Below are 13,120 nucleotides of genomic sequence, written 5' to 3'. Positions count from 1 at the left end.
GAGAGAAGAGAAGAGAAGAGAAGAGAAGAGAAGAGAAGAGAAGAGAAGAGAAGAGAAGAGAAGAGAAGAGAAGAGAAGAGAAAGAAGAGAAGAGAGTACAATCAAAGCTAGAAGACATCAGATATTCTAGAACTCGAGTTGCAAGAGACTGTGAACTGCCTAGTGCGGGTTATGAGGATCAAACTCAGTTTTTGTTTTTTTGTTTGTTTGTTTGTTTGTTTTTTTGCAAGAGCAGTGAACTCTATTGATCACTGAGCACTCTCCCCAGACCTTGCAATTTGAACTTTTAAAAATTCAAAATGATAATTATTGTTGAAATTGCACACATATACCATTCAGAGTGCTAGAGTATTAACCTCATTAATAAGGTGATACCTATCCTTATAGGTGCACATCTTTTGGTGCACACACACTGTTAGAAAAGCTGATGTAGCATCATTTCAGCTATATTTGAGTTACTGTTTACTTAAAGTAAATCACAAGCAATCTGCAATTTCATAGTATGTATGTCTTCTTGCTATACTTCTGCTGAAATTTCATGAAGCACTATCTAACTTTAGAAATAAGCATTTTTTTTCTTTCAAGCACCCTTATCTCCATTAATTTATCACTAACTTTAGAGGATACTAGATTTGTGTAAAGAAGGGGTGTGCATGCCTCAGCATGTGTGGAGGTCAGAGGTCATCTTTGGGGAATTGTTTTACTCTTCTACCATGTGGGTCCTGAGGATGGGACTCACATCATCAGGCTTGGCAGCAAGCTCCTTTATCCACTGAGCCATCTCATNGGCCCCATCATCAGCTCTAGAAAACAGTTCCCTCATCCATTTGTTTACAAACCTCCTCCTGGGTCCTCCAGTGTAGATATAACAGCACAAATAGAGGTCTGGAATGTGGAGACAATAGAAACCATACAGACTCCAATCCTGTCTTGATCTGCCTTCCTGGTCTAGTTTCTGCCCAGTCTCCATGAAAGCCTGAATCACTCCTGAGTCTGAGATATTCCTCGTTGGAACTGGCTTGAACATCCTTGTTAGAGCCAAGGTCAGGAATCAGGCATGTTTTCAGTTTAAAAATGGTTTGTGTTGCCCTACTGTGTTAGAAAGCAAAACCAAGAATACAATTTAAGACAGTAGCTTGAGGAAGAGTGAGTCTGGCACCCAGACTTTATAGGCTCATTCATTGTGCCTTATGGCTGGGACCTTGTCATGTTGGCAGTGGTGGCCCTAGTGTTGTGATTAGTTCTGAACAATGAACATATGGAAGGGATCTATCAGAGTTGATTGATTTCTCTGATCCCTTGGCCATTAAATCTATGGTTTTTCCAGTCTCACTACTTTGGCTCTTGTAGCTCACAGCCTGTAACTTTACTTTTCTTTGACTAATACAACCATCAAACAGAACATGCAGATGATTACCAGGACTGAGTCGGTCAGTGAAAAACCTAAATAAGTGTATAGAACATTTGACTATTTGACCTGTATTTCAGTATACTCTAGGTTATGAGACCATATGATATTTTTGTGTAAGAGGGGGTCCATGTATGTGTACAGGTTGCTGTAGGGGTACACCCCACACACACGCGTTTGTGTGTGTGTGTGCATGTGTGTGTTGGAGGAGCATATATATGTAGGTGTATGTGCACAATTGGATGAATTTGAACATTGTTATATCTGAGGTCTGCAGCAAACCTCAGATGCCACCCTCCAAGTGCCCTCCACCTTATGTTTGTGACAGGATCTCTCATTGTCTTAGGATTTCACTAATTGGAGTAGTGTAGTTGGATAGTGCACTCCAGGGTTGTAATCATCCCCACCTCCCAGTTAACCACTGTGAGGCACACAACACCATGATCAACGTTCTGTGGATGTTCTTGGGATCAAACCCAGGTATTTACACTTGCCATACAAGTATTTTCCTGCATGAGAATTCTCCCAATTCCCATATAATTAATATAACAAACTTCTTGTGTCCACTGTGTGAACTCCCTCTTGTGTTCACAACCCAATTTGTTCACACTCCCATGTTATTTTATAGCATATCATATGCAAATATTTCATTTTCTCCTCAAAATATGAAAACAGATTTAAAATATCAATTTGTTCTATTCTTCTCACTTTGCAGAACTATTTTCATTTATATATTCAAATAATAAAAAAATCAAATTTGAATAAATTCAGCTTTAAGTGTTCAGTAGATTTTCTTTAGCTTTGTAGAGAAGGTAGACATGAAAATCATACATGAAGCTACAATAGAGACTTGTCCTGTGCCCCAGAAAATTATTTGGCTTTAGCTATTCTATGGAGGAGGAGGGAGAAAGAAAAAAAAACAATTCTGAGAAAGAAGAGAGAGAGAGAGAGAGAAGAAGAAGGAATCAAGGAAAATACAGATGAGCAGAAGTACAAAGAAAGGGAAGAAAGGAGAGGGAAGGTTAGCAGTGGGAGTGAGGGGAAATTAGCATCCCCTATCGTAATAGAGTTTCTTCACATTCCACCTAAGTGTGAGGCAGGAACCTACTTTGCCTTCATTTGTCTAATCCCAATATGACTTTCAGAGCAGAACATATCACCATTCTGGATGGAATTTTTGTTTGTTTGTTTGTTTGTTTAAGGCATTTACTTCAATTTGTCTCAAAAATACAGTGTGCTTATGTTTTGGTGTGAGTGGGAAGGACCTGTAGCTTAGAGGTTTTTAGTCAGGCACCTGCAGCAAGGATTCAGCTACAAGTCCACAAATATATGCTGTGCCACCTTGCTTGAGGTGAATTCCAAACATGCATCTCTTGGGGTCTCTAGGTTCCATTACCTCATTTCTATCTCTTCTGTGGTTCCAGGTTCAGCAAGGAGAACAAGGGCAACATTGATCCATATATATACATGCCCTTTGGAAATGGACCCAGGAACTGCCTAGGCATGAGGTTTGCTCTCATCAGCATGAAACTTGCTGTCATAGGAGTCCTGCAGAACTTCACTGTCCAGCCTTGTGAAGAGACACAGGTAAGGCAAGAAATGTTCTCAACAAATGATATTTCAACTTTTTATATTAAAAAAGTCTTAAAGCTTTACATGTGGAAACTAAAATGCTTGTCTTAGCTCTCTTCTATTGCTGTGATAAAAAACCATGACTAATACAACTTATTTTTTTAAAGTGTTTATTTGAGCTTATGGTTACAGAACATTAAAGTCCATGGTGATATGGTGAAGACATGGTGGCAGGAACATCAGAGGAGAAAGAGAGAGAGAGAGAGAGAGAGAGAGAGGAGAGAGAGAGAGAGAGAGAGAGAGAGAGAGAGAGAGAGAGAGAGAGAGAGAGAGAGAGAGTTACGGAATGAATGGTACCAGCCTTTTGAAATTTTAAAGCCCACCCCCAGTGATACATCTCCTCCATCGAGGTCTCCCTCTCCTTCTAATCCTTCCAAAACAGTTCCATCAACTGGGACCCAAGTATCCAAACATAAAAGTGTGCGGACCATTCTCATTGAAACCACCACGATGCTCATTAACCTTGTAATATTGTACGTAAAAAAGAATGTATGTGTAGTCTGATATGAAGTTTAAGATCCTGAGCTTATCTTAAATCTGAGATCAGGATTCCTCCCTGAGCTGTGTCTGAAATAAAGATCAAATAAAGAATGCATTTAGAGTCAGTTCAGATTAGTGGGACAAGGCTATACGAAATCTTGAAGTTAATTCCAAATTAACTGGAGTTAATGGGGAGTGATTGTGCACATAGCATAATTAATCATCTTACTATGGTTGTGAGTGGAGGACATAACTAGGACTTAAGAGAACTTTCTAGGTGTCAGGGGCCCCCAATCACTGGCTGTGCTTTAGAACTACTGAACAGCCTTAAACCTTCACAATGTCTGGTCAAATCAGATCCGCTGAAATAATTCACCACAAGTGTGGCTTTAAAACGCACACCTTACTTCTCCTGCACAGCCTAAGTTGAGAAGCACTGATATTGTTACAAGATTGTCACAAGATATCAAGCACTTCAGGTATTCAAGCCATCCTGGTCATTTGATCCTACATTTCATGAGTTCTGCTCCAGAAAAAGCAACATCCTTTTTATACTTTAATAATAAATCTCTGTTTCTTATTTCATCTTCCTCTTTACTCTTGTAATTCCAGCTCAAATCAATACCTAAAAGACTCAAAGAAACATTCCCAATTGTAATCAGGGCTCATTTATTCTGTGTCTGTTACTGGTTATTGCCAAACTGTCTCACACTCAACAGAAGCCCAATTAACTGCATGGAGACCTTTTTATTAATTATGAAAGCTTAGATTTAACTTAGGCTTGTTCCCAACAAACTCTTATACTCAAATTAACCAGCTTATATTAATCTACATTCTACCTCTTGGGCCATTACCTCCTGAGTACCTGGCACCAGTTCCTTCCTCCTCATCTGGCTGGCGAATCCTTTTGTCTGATTCTTTCCCAGCATTCTTATCTCTGCCCAGGAGTCCCACCTATCCTTTCCTGGCTTGATATAGGACATCAACTCTTTACTAAACCAATCAGAAGATGTTGGAGGGAGTGTTTACAAAATATTATTTTGCATTAAAAATAACAATATAAAAGTTTAGCCTGTAATCAGATCTCTGCTGGGACAGAGATAGCATTGGAATAATTTGAAGACAACCTTTATAAAGTGCACAAAATGAACAGCCCAACAATTGGTTACCACAGATTCTTCATCAGTTAAGTAAATACTTTTTCTCTAAACCATCCAATTTAATTCTCTGTATCTTCTTTGGATTGAAGAATACACCATCCCTTATATTAAGTATTTGTGGTGGTTTGCTGGGGAATGTATACATTGAAATCCTTCAGTATACTTTAGAGAGTGGTTGCCAGTTTTCATTATTAGATATTTTCTTCATTTGCATTTCAAATGACAGTTTTTAAGGGTTCTTATTTCTTTTTTAGATTTATTTATTGATATGTAAGTACACTGTAACTGTCTTCAGACACACCAGAAGAGGGCATCTGATCTCATTAAAGATGGTTGTGACCCATTATGTGGTTGCTGGGATTTGAACTCGGGACTTCTGGAAGAGCAGTCAGTGCTCTTAACTGCTGAATCATCTCTCCAGCACTTCTTAAGGATTCTTAAAACTTTATTTCATTTTAAAATTTCTAACTATAATCTTTATGTGTGACTTTAGAGAACATGCACAGAACCTATGTAACTATTCTAGCAAAACGTTAGAATAATAAGATAGGACATGTAGAGTATTGACGCATCTTTCTGAAGAACGTAGAGACAAATATCTCATTTCAAAAATATGTATTGTCTTTATTCTCATTAATGGGTGTGGTGGTTTGAATATGAATGGGCCTCATAGGCTCATCTCTTTGAATGCTTACTCATCAGGGTGAGGCATTATTTTAGAAGACATAGGTGTGGCTTTGTTGGCAGAACTGTATCATTAGGTATGGACTTTGAGGTTTCAAAACTCCAAAATAGGCCCAGTGTTGTTGCTTTCCCTGTTTGTGGATCAAAATGCAGCTCTCAGGTTATTTTCTAGCACCATACCTGCCTGGTTATTGCCATGTTCATCCTCACCATGATGAGAATGTACCAAGCCTCTGAAATTTTAAGCAAGTCTCCAGTCAGAGTTGCCATGGTCATGGTGTCTCTTCACAGGAGTAGAACAGTGACTAAGACAATGGGAATACTATGTATATCAATGCCTGATATCAGTGCTTTCCTGTTCTATTGCCTTTTTTCAAGAAAGATCAGGAGGACTTTAGTGGCCTGTGGCTGCAGTGTGACTGTATTATAAGACAGTGCAGCAGTTTTTTTAGATGGGCACATGGACAAAGCATTTAGTTTTGAAAATAAGCAGGACTTGTGGACACCTGACAATCTCTACACACCCACAGTCTGACACCCCTCCCCATGACAATTTTCTTTCTTTCTTTTTCTTGTACTGAGATCAAATTGCTACAGTGGATGGCTTTCCCCTCCAGACTGAAGCAACTGAGGCAAAATGATTATGAAAACATTGAATTATTCAGNAGTTCATCTTTCACATAACTTGGAAGCTAAAATAACAAGGGCCAAAGCTTCCTGAAGTCCTTGTCTATGACTGAACTGAGTGGGAACATNTGATGCCCATGCACTTTGATAGCTGAGCCCCTCCATAGAGGTGAAATTGTGATACCTGCTCAGGATTACCTTATTCTTCAACAAACATAAAATTAACTTTATATTGACTTCAAATCCATTTTCCATATNCTTAAGNTATGATCTAAAATTTTAACACATCNNTTTTACTTAAAATTTAAGTCACTAAAGAACCCAAACCAACATAACTTTCCCTGGCTCTGTAAACACAATAGGTGTTTAACTAATACTTTCCTGTATAAAAAATAGATNAGGGATTTTACTATCCAGTCTCAGTGAATATAAAGGCATAAAGAACTCAGAAAATATGGCTGCTATAGATGACTGATATCATTTTATCACACATGGTGATATACATTGTATTTGTATGTATGTATCATAGTCCTTGATGTATCTGTTCTTGATTCTGCCCTTGCTGATGATCCACTCACTGCTTCTCATTATGATTGTTCAACTATTGCAGATCCCCCTGAAGATCAGCAGGGAACCAATTTTCCAACCAGAAAAACCCATCATCCTAAAGGTTGTGTCAAGAGATAAACCCAGAACTGGATCATGAAATTCTCTTAGAAACCATGTTATATTCCTCAAGGAGACTGTGTCACAGAACATCAGAGAATTTAATTAACCTTAGGACAACATAATATGGGCATAAACAACTTTCCTTGATGATTGAATATTCAGAAATTCACTGAACATGCTCAGTGGCTCTGCAGTGTATCATCTATTTTGTGATTCAAAGGAAATTATTAACTCAATGGTAGTTGTGGATGTTCATCCTCTGATTCTTGTGGGAATGTGTACACTAATTCAAGTTAGTTCCATCCATTCTGAATTCTAACTGCAGCAACTATTTCTCTATAGTTCTATTAATAGAAACTGTTGTAATGATGGTTAGTAAATGTGTATCAAGTTTTCTCTTTGTTAAAATGTACGGTATTAAGTGTATAAATACATATATCTTATAAAATGTGTGGTGTACTTTTGTCACTATACACAGCAATGGCAAAACCACTGGATCAAGAAAACAAGATAGTAATCCTTTCCAATCACACTTGTGTAAGCCAGTTTGGGATGCCCACTTGATTCTAAAAGTTTGGTGATATTGATCCAATTGATTTGACACATTTCTTGAGAAATATATCCATAGTTTATTTCTGCCACATTTGAAGTGTAGACTCCCCCAGCCTTGAAGCAGGCTGATTCAGACTTTGCTGCCACTGAATATGAGATCACCTGGGGAGTAGCCTTCTGACTTAGATGGCTATATTGTTATGTCAACTACTGATGCTCTTCTCCCAAATTCTGCTACCTGATGAGAGACCCTTGAGACATTCTGGAGACACATACTATCCTGCAGCCTACAGGCTGGCTCCAGTCACCAAGAATGGACTGGCAGGGAGGATGGGCCTTCCCCCTTATAAGCACAGTCTCTTAGTAAACTCATGGGCCTTGATCAGAGAAAAAAAATGTCTTGGCTTCATTATTTTCTCTCACAGTCTAAGTCTCTTTCAGCCCCAGCCTGCCTTCCAGAAATACCTGGTTCATGTAGGCCACGGGCTGGCTTACTACATTGAAAGATTTATAAAATCTTTTTCTTAGGATTGACCTAGAATCATCTTCCTCTCTTCCCACATCTCTGAAAGTACATGTTTTCTTAGACTTCTTTGGAGTCTATGGCTGTTAGTGTTGTCAGCTTCAGAGAATCTAGAATTACCTTGGAGGGATATGGGTCTCCAGGCATGACTGTGGAGAATTTTTTTGATTGAGGTGAATAAGGTGTGAGGTCCAATCTACTGTGGGTGGGTAGCATATAGGATCTAGGACTGTATAAGTAGAGAAAGGAAGCTGAACATCAGCAAGCATCCATTGCTCTGTCTCCTGATTGAGGATTCTACACGATCAATTTTCAGGCTCCTGAAATCCTGACTTCTCCTTCAAGATGAACTCTTTCCAACAACTGTGAGGCAGTCACCTCTTTCTTCCCTAAGTTGCTTTGGTCACAGTATTTATCATAGTAACAGGACCAGAAATGAAGAATGAATCCATCATGTGCTCCTCACTGTCCTACAACACGGTCAATAAAATAAAAATGGCTGGCTCGACCAAGGCCACCGCTGCCTCTCAGTGTAGTACAGCAGAAGACACCTCTCCACTTCAAACCCCCTTCTATCCCAGCATCCAATGCCCACCTCTCCACTTCAAACCCCCTTCTATCCCAGCATCCAATGATACTGAAGAAAAGATGATAAATAGGACAAGGAGATATAGACCTGTTTAGAAGTAGTTCTTTGAGGCAACTCCAATCTCCGTCTGTCTGAATACCAGCACAGTATTCAGTAGTGTTAGTATACCAAGCACAAATCAGCAGCAGTTGCATGATCCAACAGAAACTGCCAGGCATCCACCAAATTGACATGAGTCCATGGGAATGACCAGTATCAGCAGGGACACCATGAGAAGTTCTTTACCATGCCTCTCTCAAAAAAAGTGAAGATCAGCAAAGACAAAGTTGCAAGACCAATGAATATTTTCTCCAAACATCATATTTCCTCCAATGGGTCTTGCCCCAGCAAATTACCAGATGATTCTGTCTTACCATGTGAGTTTGCAATGTCTGACATATCCAGAAACTTCCACTTCACCAGTGGTTTACAAGTTTCACTTAAAAAAATATTTGCAGGTAGGATAAATGGCTCAGAGTGATCACGTGACAACTAGAACCCAATCAACCTTATAAAAAGCCAGAAAAGTTGGTGTATACTTGTAATCTTAGTGGTATAGAGGCAAAGGTAGGGCCATCCCAGGAACTTTCTGGATAGATAATCTGCCAATCAGTAAGTTTACTGAGAGGCTCTGTCTCAAACATTAAAGTTGAGATCCAGGAAGATGGCTCAGTGAGTCAGTTGCCAGCTGCCAAATCTTACAACTCCGTGTTTAGTTCCAGGGCCCATATGGTAAAAGGAGAGAACTAACCATAAGTTTGCTTATGACTTCTACACAGGCTCCGAGATGTATGTACATTTCTGCACATGCTACACCCAAATGTAATTTTAAATAATAATTATAAAGTAGAGAGACACAGACGAATACACATTGACATCAACCTCTGACATCCATACATATGCACACACATGTGAACATGTAAATACCTATACAAGCATACAACACACACATTCACATCATGGCAGAATGAATGGAAATATTTCAAAGTAACAGGAAAATCAAAGAAGCCTAGCTCTCACCTGAACTAACAATTAGGAATGGATCTAACCAGAATCACCCAATCATTGACTATGAAGGACAGAAATGTTTAGTTTCTTGGTATCTTGTGGACATGATATAATTATACCCATGAAGTTGCAGAAGCCCTAGTTACCTGAACAAGACACACCAAAGAGCAACTCAGTCAACATCCCGGCAGAGTTTGCCAGGGAATATGAACTGAGGAGCTTGTGATAACTGATGACTGCTAGGGAAGGGAGAGCCAGTTTTTCTCCAGCACTGCAGCCGCAGGTAGTTGCCTCTGCTCCAATGGATGACCCAAAACTATGCATATAGTGATAACACTAATTAGACTTAGTGGGCTATAAACAGAAAAGAAGACATGATGCTGGGTGGAGGATTTGGAAGTGAATTCAAAAGAATTTGAGAGGAGAAATACGTGATGTATAAAACTACATTGTGTACACAAGAAATTCTCAAAGAATAAAATTCTTTATATTGTTTTAATATGTTATGTTTCAGATGCTCCTTCATTTAGATGTCCATATTCTCTATTACTATTTCTAAAGATCTCAGATCACTGGGTCATGTTCACAGGACTGGAATGTGCTATACACAATACAGGATGAGAAAAGAAATCAACTCTCTTCACCAAGCTGTGAACTATGTGAGCTACAATAATGACCTTCCTGAAAGACATGTCCACTGGAGGTACTGTGGCACAGATGTAATCAGAGTAACCAACCATTTTTTCAGTTAGATTTCAGGCCAACTCCATGAGATGGAACAAATAACAGATACTGTCTATGAGGCCACAAACCTGAGACTAGATATGTCATGAGTCCTAGGAAAAAACCTACTACTATTAGCCTATTAACTGAATGTAGCAATGAAAAATTCCTCAATCTGCTATATTCATAGAATAGTGCATTGCTCAACCCTCATTACAGAATTTTCTTCATGCAATATTCAGTAGTTAACAAGAAGATCTACAATTTGTCAACATGAAGCAACTTTGAAATGCTCAGGTCTAACTAGGTAGAATGTCTGGATCATATGTCTCTTCTTAAGTTACAATAGAAGGCAGAAAGATTGTAAGAACTAGAGGTAGAGGACAACATTAAGCAAACAGCATTTCAGACATAACATACATATGAACATTCAGATGGACATATGAACTCACAGAGATGGTGACAATATTCAAATGATCTGCACAAGCTCAAACCAGACAAAAATCCTCGTGGTCAGAAGCNCAAAGTCCTGCTCCAAACCAAGGAGATATTGTCATCTGGGAGCTCCTGGGAGAGGGGAGGTCAGTTTTCTTCAATGGGGAGACACTGAGTACATCAACTACACTCCAGGGCAGGTCTCACACCAGGATTAGCTACCTAACNCAAACAGGACTCCATGGCTTTTATTTTGTTTTGAAACAGTGTGAAAGAAAATAATGTTGAGTGGGACAGAATGGAATCTAGAAAGAGTTGGGGAAATGAATTACTATGACTAAAATACATTCAATGAANCTCTCAAACATATAAAAACAGTTTTAAAATTAAATCCACAGAAAACCAGAGACACTGAAACTTATAGAGGAGAAAGTGGGGAAGAGCCTCAAATATATGGGCACAGTGGATTAAAAATTCCTGAACAGAACAGCAATGGTTGTGCTGTAAAATCAAGAATTGACAAATGGGACCTCATAAAATTGCAAAGCTTCTGTAAGGCAAAGGACACTGTCATTAACTCTCTCTCTACACACACACACACACACACACACACACACACACACACACACAACTCAAGAAGTTAAACTCCAAATAACCCTATTAAAAATGGGGTACAGAGCTAAACAAAGAATTCTCAGCTGAGGAATATCGAATGTCTGTGAAGCACATTGAAAAAAAAAAGTTCAACATCCTTAGTCATCAGGGAAATGAAAATCAAAACAACCCTGAGATTCCANCTCATACCAATCAGAATGTCTAAAATCAAAAACTCAGTTGACAGCAGATACCAGCGAGGATGTGGAGAAAGAGGAACTCTCCTCTATTGCTGGTGGGATTGCATGCTGGTACAACCAATCTGAAAATCAGTTTGGTGGTTTCTCAGAAAATTTGACATAGTACTACCAGAGGATCCAGCAATACCACTCCTGTTCATATTCCCAGAAGATGCTCCAACATGCTATAAGGACACATGCTCCACTATGTTCACAGCAGTTTCATTTGTAACAGTCAGAAGCTGGAAAGAATCCAGATGTTTCTCAACAGAGGGATGGATACAGAAAATGTGGTACATTTACACAATGGAGTACTACTCAGCTATTAAAAACAATGAATTTATGAAATTCTTAGACAAATGGATGGATCTGGAGGATAGCATCCTGAGTGAGGTAACAAAAGAACACACATGATATGCACTCACTGATACACGGCTATTAGCTCAGAAGTTCAGAATACCCAAGATAAAATTCACAAAACACATGAAACTCAAGAAGAGGGAAGACCAAAGTGTGGATACTTTGTTCCTTCTTAGAAGGGGGAACAAAATACCCATGGAAGGAGTTACAGAGACAAAGTGTGAAGCAGAGAGTGAAGGAATGACCATCCAGAGAGTGCCCCACCTGGGGATCCATCCCACAAACAACCACCAAAACCAGACACTGTTGTGGATGCCAACAAGAGCTTGCTGACAGGAGCTTGATATAGCTGTTTCCTGATAGGCTATGCCAGTGCCTGACAAATATAAAGTGGATGCTCAAAGCCATTCATTGGATGGAGCACAGGGTCCTCAAATGAAGGAGCTAAAAAAAAGTACCCAAGGAGCTGAAGGTGTTTGCAGCCCCATAGGAAGAACAACAATATGGACTAACTAGTAACCCCAGAACTCCCTGGGTTTAAACCATCAACCAAAGAAAACTCATGGTGAGATTCATGGCTCTAGCTGCATATGTATCAGAGTATGGCCTAGTCGGTCATCAATGGGAGGGGAGGTCCTTGGTCATGTGAAGGTTATATGTCCCAGTATAGGGGACTGCCAAGGCCAGGAAGAGGGAGTGTGTGGGTTGGTGAGCAGAGGAGCGGGAAGGGTAGGGGGTTTTCGGAGGGGAAACTAGGAAAGGGGATAACAATTGAAATGTAAATGAAGAAAAATATCTAATAAAAAAGATAATGAAAAAATTATGTATTCATTTTTTTCCACTCCATATTTTATTCTCCCCCACTCCTGTCCACCCACTGTCTCCACATGGATGTCCCCACCCAACCCCACCTGACCTCTAAACTCCCTTGGGCCTCCAGTTTCTTGAGGGGTAGGTGCATCATCTCTGAAGGAACACAGATGTGGCAGTCCTCTATTGTGTGTGTGTTGGGGTATCCATATCAGCTGGTGTATGCTGCCTATTTGGTGGTCCAGTGTTTGAGAGATCTCTTTTGTCTAGATTAATTGAGACTGCTGGTCCTAGGATTGCTCTTCTCCCCAGCTTCTTTCAGTCTTCCCTAATTTAACAACAGGGGCCAGCTGCTTCTATCCATTGATTGGGTGCAAATATCTGCATCTGACTCTTTCAGCTGCTTGTTGGGGCTTCTGGAATGTGGTAATACTAGGTCCCTTTTTGTGAGTGCTCCATAGCCTCAGTAATAGTGTCAGGCCTTGGGACCCGCCCTTGAGCTGGATCTCACTTTGGGCCTGTTGCTGGAACTTCCTTTCCACAGGCTCTTCTCCATTTCCATCCCTGTAATCTTTCAGACCCACAATT

At 39.7% G+C, this 13,120-nt stretch overlaps 1 long non-coding RNA gene across 1 annotated transcript; it reads left to right on the top strand.

The window, feature by feature from the left end:
- Positions 1-2,808: 2,808 nt before the first annotated feature.
- Positions 2,809-7,108, top strand: LOC110288451. The gene is made up of 2 exons (XR_002377285.2): positions 2,809-2,995; positions 6,602-7,108. It is a non-coding gene; the product is annotated as an uncharacterized LOC110288451 (long non-coding RNA).
- Positions 7,109-13,120: the final 6,012 nt, after the last annotated feature.

The sequence above is a fragment of the Mus caroli genome, unplaced genomic scaffold, assembly GCF_900094665.2.
Source record: "Mus caroli unplaced genomic scaffold, CAROLI_EIJ_v1.1 scaffold_13150_U1_1, whole genome shotgun sequence".
Lineage (NCBI taxonomy): Eukaryota > Metazoa > Chordata > Mammalia > Rodentia > Muridae > Mus > Mus caroli.
The sequence above is the reverse complement of the archived record's forward strand: the minus strand, read 5'-3'. Positions and strand labels throughout refer to the sequence as shown.